Genomic DNA, 10,323 nt, shown 5'->3' on the forward strand with positions numbered 1-10,323 from the left:
CAGTAAGGGAAAAAGGTCAAGTAACATATAAAGGCAGACCTATCAGAATCACACCAGACTTTTCGCCAGAAACTATGAAGGCCAGAAGATCCTGGACAGATGTCATACAGACCCTAAGAGAACACAAATGCCAGCCCAGGTTACTGTATCCTGCAAAACTCTCAATTAACATAGATGGAGAAACCAAGATATTCCATGACAAAACCAAATTTACACAATATCTTTCTACAAATCCAGCACTACAAAGGATAATAAAGGGTAAAGCCCAACATAAGGAGGCAAGCTATACCCTAGAAGAAGCAAGAAACAAATCGTCTTGGCAACAAAACAAAGAGAATGAAAGCACACAAACATAACCTCACATCCAAATATGAATATAACAGGAAGCAATAATCACTATTCCTTAATATCTCTCAACATCAATGGCCTTAACTCCCCAATAAAAAGACATAGATTAACAAACTGGATACGCAACGAGGACCCTGCATTCTGCTGCCTACAGGAAACACACCTCAGAGACAAAGACAGACACTACCTCAGAGTGAAAGGCTGGAAAACAACTTTCCAAGCAAATGGTCAGAAGAAACAAGCTGGAGTAGCCATTCTAATATCAAATAAAATCAATTTTCAATTAAAAGTCATCAAAAAAGATAAGGAAGGACACTTCATATTCATCAAAGGAAAAATCCACCAAGATGAACTCTCAATCCTCATCTTCGATTGGTTTATATACAAGTGTGCAATTTCTAGGCTTGAAAGTAAAATGATGCTATCTGGTGCTGGATAGAGGAGCCTTATTTTTTATTATGGCAGCTTGCTATTTTTGTAACATGGTGATTTGGTTGAACACAATAAAGTACAGTAGTAACTGAAAAAAAAAAAAGAAAAAAAAAAGCACCCGCTCTAAGGCCGGGCACTTCCTGTGTTTACCGGAAGTCCCACACCGGCGGATCTCGGACCGCAGCAGCTCTCTGCTCCCAAACCCCGTGGGAGAGAGACCTCACCGCCTGATCAGGTGGGCACTCCTGAGGCTGCAGAGCGGAGGAGACCACCAACACTGCCCACCCCTGCCCACATCCCTGGCCCAAGAGGCAACTGTATAAGGCCTCTGGGTTCCCATAGGGGAGGGCCCGGGAGCGGCAGGACCCCTGCGTCTGAGACACTGCCGGAACCTGAAGGAAACAGACCGGATAAACAGTTCTCTGCAACCAAATCCCGTGGGAGGGAGAGCTGAACCTTCAGACAGGCGGACACGCCTGGGAAACCAGAAGAGACTGCACTCTGTGCACATCCAGGCGCCAGAGGAAAACACCAAACGTCATCTGAAACCCTGGTGCACGGAGGCTCCCGGAAGGAGCGGCACAGATTTTCCCGGTTGCTGCCACAGCGGAGAGGACTTAGGCAGTACCCCACGAGCAAACTTGAGCCTTGGAACCACAGGTAGGACCAACTTTTCCCCTGCAAGAAACCTGCCTGGTGAACTCAAGACACAGGCCCACAGGAACAGCTGAAGACCTGTAGAGAGGAAAAACTACACGCCCGAAAGCAGAACACTCTGTCCCCATAACTGGCTGAAAGAAAACAGGAAAACAGGTCTACAGCACTCCTGACACACAGGTTATAGGACAGTCTAGCCACGGTCAGAAATAGCAGAACAAAGTAACACTAGAGATAATCTGATGGCGAGAGGCAAGCGCAGGAACCCAAGCAACAGAAACCAAGACTACATGGCATCATCGGAGCCCAATTCTCCCACCAAAGCAAACACGGAATATCCAAACACACCAGAAAAGCAAGATCTAGTTTCAAAATCATATTTGATCATGATGCTGGAGGACTTCAAGAAAGACATAAAGAACTCCCTTAGAGAACAAGTAGAAGCCTACAGAGAGGAATCGCAAAAATCCCTGAAAGAATTCCAGGAAAACACAATCAAACAGTTGAAGGAATTAAAAATGGAAATAGAAGCAATCAAGAAAGAACACATGGAAACAACCCTGGACATAGAAAATCAAAAGAAAAGACAAGGAGCTGTAGATACAAGCTTCACCAACAGAATTCAAGAGATGGAAGAGAGAATCTCGGGAGCAGAAGATTCCATAGAAATCATTGACTCAACTGTCAAAGATAATGTAAAGCGGAAAAAGCTACTGGTCCAAAACATACAGGAAATCCAGGACTCAATGAGAAGATCAAACCTAAGGATAATAGGTATAGAAGAGAGTGAAGACTCCCAGCTCAAAGGACCAGTAAATATCTTCAACAAAATCATAGAAGAAAACTTCCCTAACCTAAAAAAAGAGATACCCATAGGCATACAAGAAGCCTACAGAACTCCAAATAGATTGGACCAGAAAAGAAACACCTCCCGTCACATAATTGTCAAAACACCAAACGCACAAAATAAAGAAAGAATATTAAAAGCAGTAAGGGAAAAAGGTCAAGTAACATATAAAGGCAGACCTATCAGAATCACACCAGACTTTTCGCCAGAAACTATGAAGGCCAGAAGATCCTGGACAGATGTCATACAGACCCTAAGAGAACACAAATGCCAGCCCAGGTTACTGTATCCTGCAAAACTCTCAATTAACATAGATGGAGAAACCAAGATATTCCATGACAAAACCAAATTTACACAATATCTTTCTACAAGTCCAGCACTACAAAGGATAATAAAGGGTAAAGCCCAACATAAGGAGGCAAGCTATACCCTAGAAGCAAGAAACTAATCATCTTGGCAACAAAACAAAGAGAATGAAAGCACACAAACATAACCTCACTTCCAAATATGAATATAACGGGAAGCAATAATCACTATTCCTTAATATCTCTCAATATCAATGGCCTCAACTCCCCAATAAAAAGACATAGATTAACAAACTGGATACGCAACGAGGACCCTGCATTCTGCTGCCTACAGGAAACACACCTCAGAGACAAAGACAGACATTACCTCAGAGTGAAAGGCTGGAAAACAATTTTCCAAGCAAATGGTCAGAAGAAGCAAGCTGGAGTAGCCATTCTAATATCAAATAAAATCAATTTTCAACTAAAAGTCATCAAAAAAGATAAGGAAGGACACTTCATATTCATCAAAGGAAAAATCCACCAAGATGAACTCTCAATCCTAAATATCTATGCCCCAAATACAAGGGCACCTACATATGTAAAAGAAACCTTACTAAAGCTCAAAACACACATTGCACCTCACACAATAATAGTGGGAGATTTCAACACCCCACTCTCATCAATGGACAGATCATGGAAACAGAAATTAAACAGAGATGTAGACAGACTAAGAGAAGTCATGAGCCAAATGGACTTAACGGATATTTATAGAACATTCTATCCTAAAGCAAAAGGATATACCTTCTTCTCAGCTCCTCATGGTACTTTCTCCAAAATTGACCATATAATTGGTCAAAAAACGGGCCTCAACAGGTACAGAAAGATAGAAATAATCCCATGCGTGCTATCGGACCACCACGGCCTAAAACTGGTCTTCAATAACAATAAGGGAAGAATGCCCACATATACGTGGAAATTGAACAATGCTCTACTCAATGATAACCTGGTCAAGGAAGAAATAAAGAAAGAAATTAAAAACTTTTTAGAATTTAATGAAAATGAAGGTACAACATACCCAAACTTATGGGACACAATGAAAGCTGTGCTAAGAGGAAAACTCATAGCGCTGAGTGCCTGCAGAAAGAAACAGGAAAGAGCATATGTCAGCAGCTTGACAGCACACCTAAAAGCTCTAGAACAAAAAGAAGCAAATACACCCAAGAGGAGTAGAAGGCAGGAAATAATCAAACTCAGAGCTGAAATCAACCAAGTAGAAACAAAAAGGACCATAGAAAGAATCAACAGAACCAAAAGTTGGTTCTTTGAGAAAATCAACAAGATAGATAAACCCTTAGCCAGACTAACGAGAGGACACAGAGAGTGTGTCCAAATTAACAAAATCAGAAATGAAAAGGGAGACATAACTACAGATTCAGAGGAAATTCAAAAAATCATCAGATCTTACTATAAAAACCTATATTCAACAAAACTTGAAAATCTTCAGGAAATGGACAATTTCCTAGACAGATACCAGGTATCGAAGTTAAATCAGGAACAGATAAACCAGTTAAACAACCCCATAACTCCTAAGGAAATAGAAGCAGTCATTAAAGGTCTCCCAACCAAAAAGAGCCCAGGTCCAGACGGGTTTAGTGCAGAATTCTATCAAACCTTCATAGAAGACCTTATACCAATATTATCCAAACTATTCCACAAAATTGAAACAGATGGAGCCCTACCGAATTCCTTCTATGAAGCCACAATTACTCTTATACCTAAACCACACAAAGACCCAACAAAGAAAGAGAACTTCAGACCAATTTCCCTTATGAATATCGACGCAAAAATACTCAATAAAATTCTGGCAAACCGAATTCAAGAGCACATCAAAACAATCATCCACCATGATCAAGTAGGCTTCATCCCAGGCATGCAGGGATGGTTTAATATAAGGAAAACCATCAACGTGATCCATCATATAAACAAACTGAAAGAACAGAACCACATGATCATTTCATTAGATGCTGAGAAAGCATTTGACAAAATTCAACACCCCTTCATGATAAAAGTCCTGGAAAGAATAGGTATTCAAGGCCCATACCTAAACATAGTAAAAGCCATATACAGCAAACCAGTTGCTAACATTAAACTAAATGGAGAGAAACTTGAAGCAATCCCACTAAAATCAGGGACTAGACAAGGCTGCCCACTCTCTCCCTACTTATTCAATATAGTTCTTGAAGTTCTAGCCAGAGCAATCAGACAACAAAAGGAGATCAAGGGGATACAGATCGGAAAAGAAGAGGTCAAAATATCACTATTTGCAGACGACATGATAGTATATTTAAGTGATCCCAAAAGTTCCACCAGAGAACTACTAAAGCTGATAAACAACTTCAGCAAAGTGGCTGGGTATAAAATTAACTCAAATAAATCAGTTGCCTTCCTCTATACAAAAGAGAAACAAGCCAAGAAAGAAATTAGGGAAACGACACCCTTCATAATAGACCCAAATAATATAAAGTACCTCGGTGTGACTTTAACCAAGCAAGTAAAAGATCTGTACAATAAGAACTTCAAGACACTGAGGAAAGAAATTGAAGAAGACCTCAGAAGATGGAAAGATCTCCCATGCTCATGGATTGGCAGGATTAATATAGTAAAAATGGCCATTTTACCAAAAGCAATCTACAGATTCAATGCAATCCCCATCAAAATACCAATCCAATTCTTCAAAGAGTTAGACAGAACAATTTGCAAATTCATCTGGAATAACAAAAAACCCAGGATAGCTAAAGCTATCCTCAACAATAAGAGGACTTCAGGGGGAATCACTATCCCTGAACTCAAGCAGTATTACAGAGCAATAGTGATAAAAACTGCATGGTATTGGTACAGAGACAGTCAGATAGACCAATGGAATAGAATTGAAGACCCAGAAATGAACCCACACACCTATGGTCACTTGATTTTTGACAAAGGAGCCAAAACCATCCAATGGAAAAAAGATAGCATTTTCAGCAAATGGTGCTGGTTCAACTGGAGGGCAACATGTAGAAGAATGCAGATCGATCCATGCTTATCACCCTGTACAAAGCTTAAGTCCAAGTGGATCAAGGACCTCCACATCAAACCAGACACACTCAAACTAATAGAAGAAAAACTAGGGAAGCATCTGGAACACATGGGCACTGGAAAAAATTTCCTGAACAAAACACCAATGGCTTATGCTCTAAGATCAAGAATCGACAAATGGGATCTCATAAAACTGCAAAGCTTCTGTAAGGCAAAGGACACTGTGGTTAGGACAAAACGACAACCAACAGATTGGGAAAAGATCTTTACCAATCCTATAACAGATAGAGGCCTTATATCCAAAATATACAAAGAACTCAAGAAGTTAGACCGCAGGGAAACAAATAACCCTATTAAAAAATGGGGTTCAGAGCTGAACAAAGAATTCACAGCTGAGGAATGCCGAATGGCTGAGAAACACCTAAAGAAATGTTCAACATCTTTAGTCATAAGGGAAATGCAAATCAAAACAACCCTGAGATTTCACCTCACACCAGTGAGAATGGCTAAGATCAAAAACTCAGGTGACAGCAGATGCTGGCGAGGATGTGGAGAAAGAGGAACACTCCTCCATTGTTGGTGGGATTGCAGACTGGTAAAACCATTCTGGAAATCAATCTGGAGGTTCCTCAGAAAATTGGACATTGAACTGCCTGAGGATCCAGCCATACCTCTCTTGGGCATATACCCAAAAGATGCCTCAACATATAAAAGAGACACGTGCTCCACTATGTTCATCGCAGCCTTATTTATAATAGCCAGAAACTGGAAAGAACCCAGATGCCCTTCAACAGAGGAATGGATACAGAAAATGTGGTACATCTACACAATGGAATATTACTCAGCTATCAAAAACAACGAGTTTATGAAATTCGTAGGCAAATGGTTGGAACTGGAAAATATCATCCTGAGTGAGCTAACCCACTCACAGAAAGACATACATGGTATGCACTCATTGATAAGTGGCTATTAGCCCAAATGCTTGAATTACCCTAGATCCCTAGAACAAAGGAAACTCAAGACGGATGATCAAAATGTGAATGCTTCACTCCTTCTTTAAATGAGGAAAAAGAATACCCTTGGCAGGGAAGGGAGAGGCAAAGATTAAAACAGAGACTGAAGGAACACCCATTCAGAGCCTGCCCCACAGGTGGCCCATACATATACAGCCACCCAATTAGACAAGATGGATGAAGCAAAGAAGTGCAGACCGACAGGAGCCGGATGTAGATCGCTCCTGAGAGACACAGCCAGAATACAGCAAATACAGAGGCGAATGCCAGCAGCAAACCACTGAACTGAGAATAGGTCCCCCGTTGAAGGAATCAGAGAAAGAACTGGAAGAGCTTGAAGGTGCTCGAGACCCCAAAAGTACAACAATGTCAAGCAACCAGAGCTTCCAGGGACTAAGCCACTACCTAAAGACTATACATGGACTGACCCTGGACTCTGTCCCCATAGGTAGCAATGAATATCCTAGTAAGAGCACCAGTGGAAGGGGAAGCCCTGGGTCCTGCTAAGACTGAACCCCCAGTGAACTAGACTATGCGGGGAGGGTGGCAATGGGGGGAGGTTTGGGAGGGGAACACCCACAAGGAAGGGGAGGGGGGAGGGTGATGTCTGTCCGGAAACCGGGAAAGGGAATAACACTTGAAATGTATATAAGAAATACTCAAGATAATAAAAAAAAAAAAAAAAAAAAAAAAAAGCACCCCAGTTTACGGAAGAAGACTGTAACAGTACTATGCATCTGGCACTATCCACATTGCAAAAACTCTCTGTAAGCCAACATTTGCCTCCCAGGACAGGATTAGAAGATTAGAACACAAACCTTCTTTATTCTAGGGTGTGTGTGAATCTGTGAATACTCTCCAAATATCCGCCCTGCAATGTCTAAGCTCTTCAAATTATTCTCAGCAGTAATCTCGGTCTTTTGCATCCTTGCTACAGACGGTCAGCTAACGTATGTCTTTTCTTTCTGAAGTACTTAGACTCGGATATTTTGTTAAAGCAACAAAAATTATACTAATACACTCTGCTTTTCAAATTTCTTACAAAATGGAGGAAAATATGTAGGTGAGTAAAATATTTATGTTTTTGTACATTGTCTGTAAAATAAAATGCTATTCAAAAATCTTAGAATGAATTTTTCATTCATTACTTTTATGAGGAAAAATTAGCAGAATAAATAATAAAATTATGCAATTGCTCATGTAAAAAAAAAAAAGCTACTTTATTTGGGTTCTTTTATCTACCACTCTTCTCCATCCCCAATCCCTCCCAACACAACAGCAGATGGGAGAGAGATAAGATCACACAGGAAAGGAGGCAAAGGGCTCTTTATATTACTTCCTGCTGAGTAGTCTCATAGTTCCTTAGGGCAAGTCCAATCTTCATCTCATCAGGATATCTCCAACTTCTTGTCAAACTGCAGCAACAGCAGCCAGGAGCAGCAGAGACCATCAGAAGCTTCCTCCTCCCTCTCCCCCTCCCTCATCCCCTCCCCCCCCCCATTTACCTTTGCAGTCCTGTCTAGCTCTGGATTTTCTAAGTAATATTTTTAGTTCTAATAGAAAATCAGGGCATTCATGTAGAACCCTCATTTGCATTACATTTTAATCACAAAATAAGACCAGAAAATGCTTCTGGCTCTGCTAGTCTAGCTAAACCTACCCACAGAGAGGAGAAATAAACTATACTGTAGAGAGGGTGGGCTGAAGGATGCTTTGTCATGAGACAGACAAAAATTACATGGTCCGTGTCCTGTCATCTCTGGGAACCGACCCTCAGGATTGGGGATATCCTGAAACTGTGCTTGTGTTTGGGGTCTGTTTATACTATCTTTGTTGACTGTCTCCCTCTCTTACAGAACCCCTTTCGAGATAGGCTGTCTCTGAGCATGCTCTCTTGTGTTCCAAGTCACTTAGCAGCAGGTGAAAAGCCCAGAGCAGTGACTGACAGGCTGGGCGTGTGATGTGTGCCTTCAGTTCTCCCTACTAAGGGGGCTCAGGCAGGAGGATGGTGAGCCCAAGAGGTCAAGGTCTCCTTGGTACAGTGAAACCTTGTCTCAAAACAACAAAACAAACCCCCAAAGGTTAAGACTACTCTCCTCCCTGATGGGGGAGCGTAACAACCTAGAGGCCTGGCCGTGGTGCCTCTAACAGGAAGCAAATTATGAGAGATTTATTAAAACTCAAGGAAAGAGACTCTACAGGTTCTCAGGCACACCATGTTTCCTTGGGCTTTTAGTCCAATGGAGTACTGCATTGCGATAATGGATTTTAATAAGTATATGCACGTGTATGTTTTCTTTATGGCAAAATGTATATACTGTCCACTTATATCAACCCCTTTTAGTCACGTTGACTCCATTTACAGTGCTGGACAACCACTACTACAATCTAGTCTCACACTTTTATCATCCTAAACAGAAATTTTACACTCACTAAATAACAAGTAACTCCCCATTGGCTGTCCCCATCGCCTCTGGTGCTTTCTGTTCTTTCTGTCTCTATGGATTTGTTCTAGGTTTCTTAGATATTAGGTTTATTAAATATTTTTCTTCTGTCCTTTTGTAGGTAATGGCTGTTTAAGGCAGGCTGGCAGGAGGAGAAGCCGCATCCCTCTGCACACACATCTTGGTGTGTCTCCTGTACAGGGTCCTCCTCCCTCCTGAGACTCCTGTGTGGAGAGGGTACCAGAAGACTCCATCCTCTTCCGCTTCCTTCCTGTTTTGTACAGACTGATTTCCCCTTTGCCGACTCCATCAGCTGAGTTCAGCTGCAGGGTCAAAGCTCTGCTCACAGCACAATGGCTTCTTGTGAAGCCTGGCGAGGTTTTGCAGGGCAGCTGTCAGGCTCTTACTCCCTTGTGACAACGAAGATGAAGATGTTCTAGCCACAAGGCAGCTGTGTGTGTGTGCGTGTGTGTGTGTGTGTGTGTGAGTGTGTGTGTGTATGTGAGTGTGTGTGAGAGTGTGTGTGTGAGAGTGTGTGTGAGAGTGTGTGTGTGAGTGTGTGTGTGAGAGTGTGTGTGTGAGAGTGTGTGTGCGTGTGCGTGTGTGAGTGTGTGAGAGTGTGTGAGAGTGTGTGTGTGTGAGTGTGTGTGCGTGTGTGTGTGTATGTGAGTGTGTGTGAGAGTGTGTGTGTGAGAGTGTGTGTGAGAGTGTGTGTGTGAGTGTGTGTGAGAGTGTGTGTGTGAGTGTGTGTGTGCGTGTGCGTGTGTGAGTGTGTGTGAGAGTGTGTGTGCGTGTGTGTGTGTGCGTGTGTGAGTGTGTGTGTGTGAGAGTGTGTGTGAGAGTGTGTGTGTGTGAGTGTGTGTGTGCGTGTGTGTGTGTATGTGAGTGTGTGTGAGAGTGTGTGTGTGAGAGTGTGTGTGAGAGTGTGTGTGTGAGTGTGTGTGTGTGAGAGTGTGTGTGAGAGAGTGTGTGTGTGTGTGTGTGTGTGTGTGTGTGTGTGTGTGTGTGTATCCAGGGCTGGCTGGCTGAGGTGCTAGACTGTCCCTGACATTCATGTCTTGTATGCCGGTCTTGGTCTTGGAGGGCACTGTGACTTCCTTGCTGTTGGCCTTCTCCAGCGATAGGAAAAAACAGGCGGGCCCATGTTTCCGCTGGGTGATGCTCAGTTGTAGTAATTGGTGACTAAGAGCTATCCAGTCACATAAACACCATCAGGAAGC

The sequence above is a fragment of the Rattus norvegicus genome, chromosome 15 (assembly GCF_036323735.1).
Source record: "Rattus norvegicus strain BN/NHsdMcwi chromosome 15, GRCr8, whole genome shotgun sequence".
Taxonomy (NCBI): Eukaryota; Metazoa; Chordata; class Mammalia; order Rodentia; family Muridae; genus Rattus; species Rattus norvegicus.